At 35.4% G+C, this 12557-nt stretch overlaps 1 pseudogene; it reads right to left on the bottom strand.

Moving 5' to 3' along the window:
- Positions 1 to 6762: 6762 nt before the first annotated feature.
- Positions 6763 to 9089, bottom strand: LOC120154483 (annotated as a pseudogene).
- Positions 9090 to 12557: the final 3468 nt, after the last annotated feature.

Consider the following 12557-nt stretch of genomic DNA (forward strand, 5'->3'; position numbering starts at 1 on the left):
TGTATGCATTCGTAGTGAGATGTCTAGTGTGTCAATAGGTTAAGGAGAAACACCAGGTTCCCTCAAGTTTTCTTCAACCCATTTAGATTCCTCAGTGGAAATAGGACAAGGTAACCATGGACATTGTAACCAAGTTACCAATGACCAAACAGAGACATGACGTAATTTGGGTCATAGTAGACCTCCTAAACAATAAGCTCACTTCCTCCCAGTTAGGATGGATTATACCTTAGAGAGGTTAGCTTAATTGTATATCCGTGAGATAGTGAGGTTGCATAGTGTATCGATTTCCATCATTTCAGAAAGTGATCCTCATTTCACTTCTCGCTTCTGGGAAGCTCTTCATGAGTCCCTAGGCACCTGACTACACTTCAGCATATCTTTCCATCCTCAGACAGATGGTCAATCAGAATGAGTTATCCAGATTCTTAAGGACATGCTCAGGTATACTATCATTGATCTAGAGGGTAGTTGGGAGGACCACTTGCCATTAGCAGAGTTTGCCTACAACAACAATTTCTAGTCAAGCATTCAGATGGCTTCGTACGAGGTCTTATATGTGCATAAGTTTAGGACTATGCTTTGTTAGACTGAGCTTAGTGAGGGTAAGATTGTAGGTCCAGACTTAATCAAATAGACCGAGGAAAAGGTTCTATTTATTCTCAATCGACTCAAAAAAGCTTCAGACAGACAGATTTCTTACACAAATTTGAAGCGTAAGGACCTCGAGCTTGTAGTTGGGGACAAGGTATTCCTCAAGGTTTCCCCTTGGAAGAATGTGCTCCGCTTCAAGCATAAGGGCAAGTTGACTCCTCGTTTCATAGGACCTTACAAGGTTCTTGGGAGAATTGGACCAGTGTCTTAAAGATTAGCTTTACCACTAAAGTTGGAATGGATTCACAATGTGTTTCATGTATCTAAGCTCTACCGCTCCGATCCTTCACACGTCGTACCTTAGAACAAATTGAGGTCAGCTCAGATATGATCTATTTAAAGGAACCAATCATAATCTTGGTGAGCGAAGTGAAGAAGTTAAGGAACAAGAGGATTCCTTTGGTGAAACTGCTATGGAGAAACCATGGCGTCGAGGAAGCAATATGGGAAATAGAGGAGGACATGCAACATCTGTACCCCCACCTCTTCTACTCAGATAAATTTCGAGGATGAAATTTCATTTTAGAAGGGGAGAGTTATAATGCCCCAGATCCCAAGTTAGGAGTTTTGGGCTAACCCGATATATGCCTTGGATTAAATATCTAGTTTGTTGGAAGCTTAAAGCCAAAAACAAGTGACATTGGGCTTGGATTTGGTCCAAAGTGAATAAAAAGGGTGCTTTTAATCTGTAGTCAGAATTGGATGTACCAAGGAAGTATTTTTACCCTTGTTCAAAATAAAGCTGAATATCATTAAAACTGGGTGATATCAATGTTTGAGAAAACTTCATCCTTTTCTTCATTCCTTGTCTTCATCATATCTTCTTCTTTCCGTTTTTCTCTTCCCTTGCAAGGTAATGGTGTGAAAATTTTCATTTTTCAATCCCTAATCAGTTTTCTAAATGTAAGAATCATAACTCTTGCATCTCAAGCTTTGGTTCAAGATCTCAAACCACTTATTTCACCATAATTTTCAAGAACGGGTTTTAGAAGGGTTTAAGAAATTAGATGGTTCCAACCTATTTTTTAAATATTTCTAGTCTTAAGAAGTGTTTTTAAACCCTCTTTAACCCCTAAAATCATTTAATAATCAATGCATTTGATTATCTTATAGTGACGGAAGTTAAAGAGAACTCCATAACAAAAAGAAAGGAAAAAAATTACTATTGGTTTAGCATTGAGTGTTTTCAGCAGTTTAGCATCTAAGGTAACTCACTCTTGACTCAACTATACCATATGTAAGTCATTTAGATGAAATGTAGTAGGTTACAAAAGCTTGAAGCATTCTCATGGTAAATTTCATGTTTTAGAGTTATAAACATGTTTAAAGCCATGTTTATGCTCCTCTGTATCTTCATAAAACATTAATAATGTATGGGGACCTCACTAGGGTCTTTGGGATAGTAGAATTGGAGTTTTTGCACATATTTTATGCTCTCTGCAGGTTGAGTTTCGATACTAGAGGGATAGTATCAAAACTTGTTCTTCTTCTTGCGAAAAATCATGAGTTTCTAGGCAAGAGTATCGATACTCTTTCAAGAGTATTGATACTTTAGGTCGTAGTTTCAAAACTCCCAGAAAGTATCGAAAGTGAGCATTACAGACTACTTTAAAGTATCGATACTTACATAAAGTATCGAAACTTTTCAAGATACTTTTGGGCTAGTATCATTATTTTTAGTCTATTTTGGACAAAAATGCTAGTTTTTAAGGGAATTTGACTTAAGGTACCCCAACACTTCAGTATATCCTCAACTAAGACTTCAAGCGAGAACAATAATTAATATCATAACAGTAGAAACAGAAATAGCTAGGTTTACATAAAACTAGCCTTGTTTGACGCTCGGGAAACAATAAGGACCCCCGAGTTCCTTTTAGCAAAAATACGACAATCAATTGATCCAATTCAGTGCCACATCACTACAGTAGCCGACTGGTGCCAGATGCCCCAAGACTCAACGGAGTAAGTCGGTGGGTGTACGTTTCTAATACAGAATTTTGATTCTCACCCAAGAGTACCCGATGGTGCTTCGGCAGTGCTAGAGGGGTGTGTGAGCTCCGAGATGCAGAATCCCTTAGTTTCACCATGATGCTAACCACATATTAACAGCCTAGTAGTTGTATACTCAGACTTGTTCCACTTGTCATTTCATTTAGTGAATGCATATAGTATAGTATAGTTTTTCGTGAGGCACTGAGCTCGTAAGATCAGTGTTCGGAATGTGTTTCTGTGCGCAGGTTCTTAGGAAGCAGATCATGGGGAGCTATCATCAACAGATATTCTAGTGCAGCAAATTCATATTTCCAGAGATCTTTTAGAATACGTCTTGAGTCATCTTTAGAGGGCATGTACTGTTATGGACCCTATTATGTTTTCAGTCGTAACTCTTTTTTGGAACTCAATATTTTGTATTATTTTTGTGGATGTATTTTGGGAGCTCCCCATTATTTGTAAACCCAGTTTATTACTATGTTTTTATATTACATTATGGATGTCTAAATTTCATAGATTTACAAGTAGTTTTAAAAGAAATTTTTTGGGTCACTATTTCGGTAGTCCCATGTAACATTGTAATCCACGGATCATCGGGTCTAACCGGTTTAGGGTATTACACTTAACAAGTGTCGAAATGTCTTTTTCCCTACCCAAAGATATTTCAACTATTCGCCTCTATCAAAGCAAAGATGTCTCTGTCACACTTGTGGAATTTTCTTAAAGTGTGAAGATGTCTCTTCAATAGTTGTAGTGCATTGTCACAAACTGAGTTGTCTCATCTAATTGGCTGATGGTGTCAAGATGCCTCTGCTCCTCTATATATTCATTCTAATACTAGCCGATAAAGTTGGGTTGCCTCCGTCCTAGTAATGGGAAATACTTTTAATTAAAATTTTAAATTTTTAATAATTTCCTATATTCTGAATTTTTATTTAAAGATTAAATAAATCCTCTAACTATTAATGAAATTAAGTATATCATTGAACTTGACTAGAAAATAATTTATTTAAAAAACTGATCTCATTAAAAATCCTTTCTACCAACACAAGGTTGGGGTCCTATATAGGGAAAAGAGTGTCCACCAATCCATTAATCACAAAAAAACCTTATCGTTTTTTACATCATCGTCGTGTCAACATAGTTGACCGTCATAAAAGAACTATAAAATTAAATGTCGGATAAACGACAAAATTAATGCAATTCAAAAGTATGAACAAACTACTAATTTGAGTTCACAATAAGGACAAAATGACACTTGAGCATTTAAAATAAAATTTACAAGTCTTTATATATATATATATATATATATATATTAGAATTATACAATATATGTATATAATTCTTAAAGTTGTATAAATTGTTAAAAATTAAAATTAATACATATAATTTTTTAAAGTTGAGGGATCAAAATAAAGGGAAAACGAAACAAAAGAGACATTTTGTAGATTTTATCCGAAGCTTCTTTTTTAATGCGTAAACATCTAATCTCTAACTGGATTCAATAGGATCCATGTGCAGAAGAGTAGCCAACTTCTGTAAACATATAAGTTTAATTGGTTTTTAAATTAAATCGTCTAGCGAAATCAATCAAGTCAATAATAATGAAAAGACCACAATGTAATTAAACTATTAAGAGAGATAAAAAAAAGAACACAAAATTGTATTAAATGATTATATAATGTCCATATATATATATATATATATATATATATTCTATTAAAATCATATTATCTCCAAAATCTGCACTTATTGGTGTTGAGTTGACCAACTATAATGCTGCAACGAGCGTTAGAAAGGCAGTGCAAACCGCGCCATTAACTGAAGGTTGATGCGGCACCATTACTCTACTGATCCAGACGCTATTCACTGAAAAGCCGCACGACCCAAAAGAAAAACCCCACTTCTCTTTTGTGTGACCTAAACTAAAAAAGTAGAAATATAAAAGAAACAAGCGATCTGAAATTCTTACAACACGACACGCGCGCCAATGCACGTTACCCAGGGAAATATTGACACTGTTTTCAGAGTATAGTAAGTTTATTTTTTCTAATAGTATAAAATGATTATATAGTAAATATTTGTTCAGAATCTTTTTTAACGATAGACAACGCACATACACTGTAGATATAATTGTTTAGATCCAAAACCTATAAAATAATTGACACTCTATTTAACTACTAAAGTCGTTCAATAGGTAGGTTTATAATAGTGTGAAGTGGGTATAAATCAGAAAATAACGCCAGTGATGGGTGCGCGCGCCAGTCCACGGGGGAGAATCGACTGAAAACCAATCTCTGTCGAGTGTTTGTGATAAAAATTACTCTTCATATGTTATCGCTATGGTTTGGTCGTAAAGAAATGCCCAGCTTCACTCGCGCTACTACAACAGTACCTGTTTATTATGGCCATCCAAATTCTATAAATATTGTAGTTACTGCGTCTTTCTAATTCAAGAAGCAGCCTTGCAGTGAATTCTATGATAGCTCTTTAGAAATGATAATATTCTCGAAGATGCTCAGCGAGACGGATATCTGCAGGAGATGTGCAGTTCCAATGAAGTACTACAAAATGGAAGGTTTCCCGAGGCCAAGGCCAAGTTTAGAAGGCAATCCTCGGGTGGATTTTGATGTCAAAGATGAGAGCTGATGTCGTTGGAGCCTTTGCTGCTCTATTCGTAATATCAGAGACGACTTGGATCGGCCAAAACATCCTAAGCCTGTTCTCATCAAAGAATGGATTCTATTTGCTCGAAGCAAGGAGCTGTGTGGGTGACAGAGTGATCATCTACAAAGAGCAAGATGAAACAGGTTCGATGCAGCATAGAATTAAAGTGAAGAAATGTACCAGTCCTTATGAAGCTCGTTGGTCTCCTTTTATGGACCAAAACCTTGATGGAAACAAGGGTTCAACCAGCCACAACAGTTCCAGTGAATCACCAGCTATCTTCCATCCTTTTGAGGATCATTCCGCAGATGTCGTAAACCATGAACTAGGTCAAACCACTGCAACTACAACGTCTAGGATCGAGGAGGAGAAAATAACAACCACCCATAGCACTTCCCAAGATACATCAGGATACATGACAAAAAGGCCTAGACTGAGTTTGAGTTTAGAATTGACCCTGGAACCAACTACAACAAGGGGTTCGACTGCTGCAACTAGATCCAGCATTGACAAGAAGCGAACACCAACTTTCCACAGCAATACTCAAGATATACGGAGCTACAATATTGAAACACCCAGTCTAGACTTGAACTTGGGATTGACTCTGGAACCAACTTCAATGCAAGAGAGAGAACCCACAACCATAGATTTCTTGAGATTTTTATAGAGCTTTAAAACACAGTTGCAAAACAAAACTAAAGAGAATGAGAGAGACAAAGCTTTAACCAGGTGAGATGAATGAGTAATTATGCAAAGTTCCCTTTTGTTCTCTTCTCCTAGGATGTAAAATACCACCATTGCTTCTGTTCTCCGGCCCTGTAAAATACTAACTTTTGCATTCCTAGAATGTAAAATACCAGTTGTGCTTGTATTCTCGTACAATGTAAACTAGAGGTCTTTGAATTGTCCTGGGATGTAAAATACTACTGCTTGTATTCTCCCAGAACGTACAATACTGCTGGTGCTATTAGTATTTATTACCACTTACATTGAATTGCAGATATGAAGGAGACCCGGGGGTGAAACTTGATAATTTAACTTCAGCGAGAATTAGATAGAAAGAAAAAACACACTGTAATGATTTTGGGATTTTCACCAAATCATTTAGAAGAAAAATGAAATTGACAAATAATGTTACCCACATGATCTGCAATATTTAAGAAATACTCGCAGCACTTTATGACTATGAACGAAAAGTACACTTCGGATATCGATATTCCAATGGTTGGGAGAAAAGGAATGAAAAAAATGAATGATGAAAAATAAGCTGACAAGAAGAGAGACCAACGCCTACAGCTGCTCATATAAAAGGATGAAACCTATGGAAAATGTCGCATTGAACAAGAGAGAAAACAGATACAGATAAAACAAAAAGGTAATGCTAGCTTTGTGAAAAGAGCGACTTCACATAGGCTAATTGCAAGATCAGTTAATAACAAACAGAACATCAAAATCCAACCAAATGAGAAAATCTTTCAAGAAGTTAGCTAACATTAACAATATCAAAAGCTAAAAGCTAGATAGCATGAAGAACAAAGCATCCATATGAATTAGATTTGTAATTACAAACAAAAAGAAAACACAATTGTACATAATATACCCACATAACTCTCTTCAAACTGTAAGAGCAGCAGTTTCACCCAAAAGGAATAGAGGCAATGATAGATGTAGACATAACATCAATTGAAAAGCACGAGGAAAAATAATTACAGCTTACGAATAACTAAGAGAAAATGCCTAACTATCAAAAGCACCGTCAAAAGTTCTTGTTATATTGGCTAGTGAGAGAATCTCTGAGATTAGAATAAAGGCCGAACAGTGAGTACTGCCGAAGGTTCTCTACTTCATACCATGAGTTCAGGGCAGAGTGCTTATCTGTTCCGGAAAATGCTAGCTGTATACCAATGCTGCAATCGACAGAACCTACACGGCTTCTGCAGTTGTTTGTATTAATTGCACAATCTTGTTTGTTTAGGCACACAAAATTTGATTTCCCCGAACATTGTGCACAACCATCCCTTTGCCAAAACAAGTTTTGCAGCCTGCCTTTCTTAAACTCAAGCACCTGCATAAACGAAACCACCATCAGTTTCTGAAGACATTAACCAATTTGAAAACCCTGTAACATAGAAAAGAAAAATGTTTCTGCTTTGCTCCTTACAAGAGTGAAGCTTGTTACAGTGTAAGTTCCGTTTGCAACAAAAGCAGGCAGGACCTTGCTGCATATTTTCGACCAGCAAATGCAACCATATAACCACCAACTGAGTCCTGAAAATTTCAAAGCTTTCAGACATTATATCATATTCAAGTGATAGAATTACAAATCTGTGACTTCCCAACTATGTTGCATCGACAAGTATACGGGGACGGATACGTGAAACAACAATTTCCAAAATTTACTATAAAATCACATATTAGACCCATATTCACTTTTCTGCTTGCATTATCTTTGTTAAAACGGGCATATCTTGAATTTTCGAGATCCAATTGAGACATTTACTTCATTCGTAGGAAGACATCTCAATCCAGAAGTACCCTGGTACTACCCAATTTGGACTCGTCCCGTATCCATCTCGAGGACCTATTGGGTACTTGAAACCGCATTGGGTTGCCGTACCCGTGCAACATAGCTTCCCAATAAAGGTAATGCTCCGAATTATTGGATTTGACTTGTTAAGAATAAATTTGACTAGGCACTATTTTGTTGTCCCTTTTACTACTTGCAACAAGCATAATTTATTTTCAATAAGTGTGATTTAAACCCGTTTTACTTCAATCGTTTTCTCAGTTTTAGTCAACTATGATTTTTCTCTAATCGCATTTGCTTTTGCGCAATAAGCAAGCACAAAAACGGGACCTTAAATATCGAAGTAAACTCACAAATTACATTAATTCTAACCATGAATACTCGGATTCCATCATCCCCGAAATTTTATAATAAAAAAATAAAGAAATTATCTTAGAATAATAGAGAGAGCTGACCGGACGAAAAGATGATGTGTTGATAGTGAGGAGAGAGATCTCATCAACTTTAGGTCTAAAGAGAGCCAGGCGAGATCCGGAGCTCGAAAGCGAGAGCCGGCGATCGCAAAAGTAGGCGCGAAAGCGTGCTGTTGAAGAAGAACGATGTCCTTGGTGCGAAAGCGATCCCAAAAGTGAACCCATCCGATACTTGGACTCTCGTGTCCGAGCAAGGGAAGTAGGCGCGGTTCGTGTCGTCGCTTGATTCCACCAGCAGCAACGTCACCAGGAGGGAAAAAAGTAAAGCACCGATTTCGACATAGCTTTTCAAATTATTTGTTTTTGGGTGGATCTACTGAACTAGTTGGGGGGAAGGAATCGGGTGGGTGGGTAGGAAGTTTTAAAACTTTAAGGGTAAACTACAGAGTTGGTCACTTTTGTTTCATTTTTGTAAACCTATAGTCACTCGATCCAGAAACATCAATGCGTGGTCACTTTTGTTTAGTTTTAATTAAGAATTTTTTACTCAAATGTTAGCTGACGTGAGTTGGATGATGTGACACTTTAGTAAAAAGATTTAATTTTTATTTGAGCCCTTAAACTTGAGATAAATTACTAGTTATGGGTCTTTTTGTAAATCCAAAATAATATGAGGATAAAAAAACAATTAACCCCCTTTTCCCATATGTTTTATTCCCAAATCAGAAATGGAAAATCCCTTAAATCAAACCCCCAAATTTCATTTTAATCCCTTCACAATTCCATTGATCCCCCACCATTGTTCGGGTTCCAGTGACTGCCACCGCCGATGTCATCGTGAGCGCCTGATCACAGCGATCAAAACCCCGTTGAGAATGTCCCGTGAGCCACTTTCGTTCGACGTGGAAAACTCGTCGGAGAACTCAAATCTATCGCACTGTTATCAACAAATTTCGGCCGATCCAGTCACTGTGAGGTCTCACTGTCACCATCCATGTGCTCCCCGAAGTCTTGCGAACCAAACCCAACTGGTGTGAACATCCTCGTCGCTGTTGTGGAAGGGGGTGAAGCATGGAGGTTTCAGGTTTGTTGTAAACATATGGAAAGAAAGGGTAAATTGATATTTTATCCCTGAATTATTTTGGGTTTACGAAAAAACATATAATTAGTAATTTATCTCAAGTTTAAGGGTTAAAATAAAAATTAAACCTTTTAACTAATGTGTCACATCATCCAACTCACAGCAGCTAACATTTCAACAACCACGTCTTAATTAAAATTCAACAAAAGTAACCACATATTGATGTTTCTAGATCGAGTGATCATAGAGTTAAAAAATGAAACAAAAGTGATCAACTTTGTAGTTTACCCAAACTTTAATTACATTTGGAATAAGATGAATGGAATGTAACATTAGCATTATAATTATTCTTATTCTTATTCTTATTATTATTATTATTAATAGGGTAAAGTATATAAATAGTCCCTGAACATTTAGAGTGCTTGCACTTTGGTCCCTTAACTTTTGAAACTTACAATACAGTCATCAAACTTTTAATTCTTTTTTAGTAAGGTCTCTGTCGTTACCTCCCATTAGTTTTTGCTAATATGACACTTAACTTATGTTAACCTCCTCCTTCTTCTTCTTATTCTTCTTTTTTCTCCTCCTCCAAACACTGCTCAAACGAGTTTGGTCCATTTTCCTAGAATATTAGCAGAGCCAGTTTCTTTAAAGGCTTCATTTTATTACTTTTAATAGTTAAATAGTCATTTTGTTATTTTTAATAGTTAGATGATTTAACAAAATAATATTTTATAATAGAGTGGTCATTTTATAATTTTTAATAGTAAAAATATTAAGAAAGTAACGAGGTATTATCATATAATCGCTTATATATTTTACCAAAATGACAAATTTTTAGTGCGAAACAAAAGCCGAATATATTTGTTTTAAAGGCTTGCGATCATCCTTCAAATGAATCAAATCTGGTTGAAATCCCCGGTTTCTAACTGTGGCCAGTAAAATGAAATGCTGACGGTTTAAGCCCCAGTTTCAATGGCTCGAGTAGAGAAAAATATAAAATACACGTGGCTTTTACATCATCAAACAGTCTACGATCCTACATCAGTGAAAAATTGGCCACAGCATTTTGTTGTTTTTAATTTAATGTTTAAGTGATTAAAACAAAAATAATATTAAAGTTAATTGATTAGATTAAAATCTTTAAATGTTAATATTTAAAATAAAATTAAGTGATAAAATTTAGAATTTAACCTAAAATTAAAAAAGAAAACTTAAAATGTTAATTTGGGTCAAGTTGAGCTCTTTCGAGTATATTTTGGACCCAATTTGGATTAGAAAACGAGATTTAGATTTAAGGAATGACTTAAAATTAAGGAGGGAAATGGCACCCGAACCCGACGGGTTCTAATCTGACCAACCCGATTGGGTGGGTTTTTTTTTAAAAGAAAATTAGATTCAGGTCGGGTATTTTAGAGGTTGTGTTCGGGTCAAGTCGAGTTCGAATTTAGGGAAAAAAATAATCGACCCGACCCTAAAAAAATATAATTTTACTTTATATATTTAGGGATAATTATAATAATGTCCCTCTATATGTTATTTTTTTCAATTAAATCCCTATTTTTTTATTGAATAACAATAATATTTTTTAATAAATGTATTATTTTGTGTCGGTTCAGGTTCGGATTTTATCTCAAAAAGTCAGGTCATATTCGAGTCGGGTGGAGGGTGTAAAATTTTTGGGTCGGGTCAGGTTGACTGAAACCCGACCCAAACCAGACTTGTGCCTATCCCTACTTAAAATATAAATTAGGGGTGAGAATTCGATCGAGTCGAGTCAAGTTGATTAGAAAAATTTTGATTATTCAAGTTGACGAGTCGTATTTTATGATTTGAACCTAACTTAAAATTTTTTCGAGTTAAGTATAAGAATTTCGAGTCTGGTAGAGTCGAGATGTTCGAGTTTCTATACAAATTTAATGGTAATTATTTACAATATTATGGTATCATAGTATAATGTTATTTAATATATCATATACAATCTAAAATTATAAAATATATATTATAATATTATATTTCAAAGAAGGGTATTTTGAGGATAAAATATTGATGGGAGTATAAAGGAGTCAAAGAAAATGTGAAGAAAGAATTTATGTGAAAAAAGAATTTGTAAACAATTATAGTCAAAAGATTAAATTGAGTAAAATGCAAAATTAAGTGATTAAATTGAAAAAAGAGAGTACATTTCAGTAGAAAAATGAATTGAAATTATATATATATATATATATATATATATTCTATAGTGGTAAGGAGCATGGGTTCAAACTTAGTATAAAACATCCATGTAATTTGAAATCTTTGTTTTTTTTTTTTTGTGCTTGGTTGCTTCTCTTGGTGGCTTAGATAGCCCTAACAGTGTTTGCACTTCCATATATTGATCGAATCAGGAGTGTTTGTTTGTCGCTTGGTAAGTTAAAGTTTCACAAGGACGTGGTGAGGGCTACTTATACGCCCATTTAACCGAGAAAGCATTTAAGGTCGCATGAATCAACTGTCCAAATTCTAGCATTGTGACAAATGGTATCAAAGTGAATCGAGGACACTTGTGATCGAGCTAACTTACAATTATAGTCAAGCATGGTGAGTGTTTGCATTCGATCTAGTCGTTATGGTGGTCAAGTTAGTTCGTGGAAAAGTAGTCGAGATTGCACAACAACAAGATGTCATTTCCACACGAGAAGACGAGGAGTATCCAACGTGATTAACTCTAATATTGTTATAATGGAGCGACTAGAGCCTTGCTAGATTCGATGGGGGAGAATGTTACTGTCTATAGTCAGCGGCATGTGTGCAAAAGTCTGCAGAAGGTTTTGTGTGCAATATCGTGCTTGCTTAGGTCACTAGACTTCGCCTGATCATTGGAGGATGAAATATATCCCATTTAATTTAAGATAATTACTTAAATTAAAGGATCATGTTGGGATAGTATTTTATTTGAATTTGAATTCTTTAGACAAAATAAGATAAGAAGTTTGTTAGATGAGGTTCAACCTTAAACGTCGATGTAATTTAATCTTGAGTTCTTGACCATTGGATCTAGAGGAACTTAACTATAAATAGAGGTCTATTCACCTCGTTCGTAATCGCTACATTATTTCTATTCCTTCAAAGAAATGAAACACGTAAAAGTTTTTATTTTGTCATTTTGTTTCCTTTTTTTTTTTTTACTTCTTTGCTTTGTTGCCTCGGTGACTAATAGTCCTTGTAATATCCTAATTTTACC

Source organism: Hibiscus syriacus, unplaced genomic scaffold (assembly GCF_006381635.1).
Source record: "Hibiscus syriacus cultivar Baekdansim isolate YM2019G1 unplaced genomic scaffold, ASM638163v2 tig00002840_pilon, whole genome shotgun sequence".
NCBI lineage: Eukaryota > Viridiplantae > Streptophyta > Magnoliopsida > Malvales > Malvaceae > Hibiscus > Hibiscus syriacus.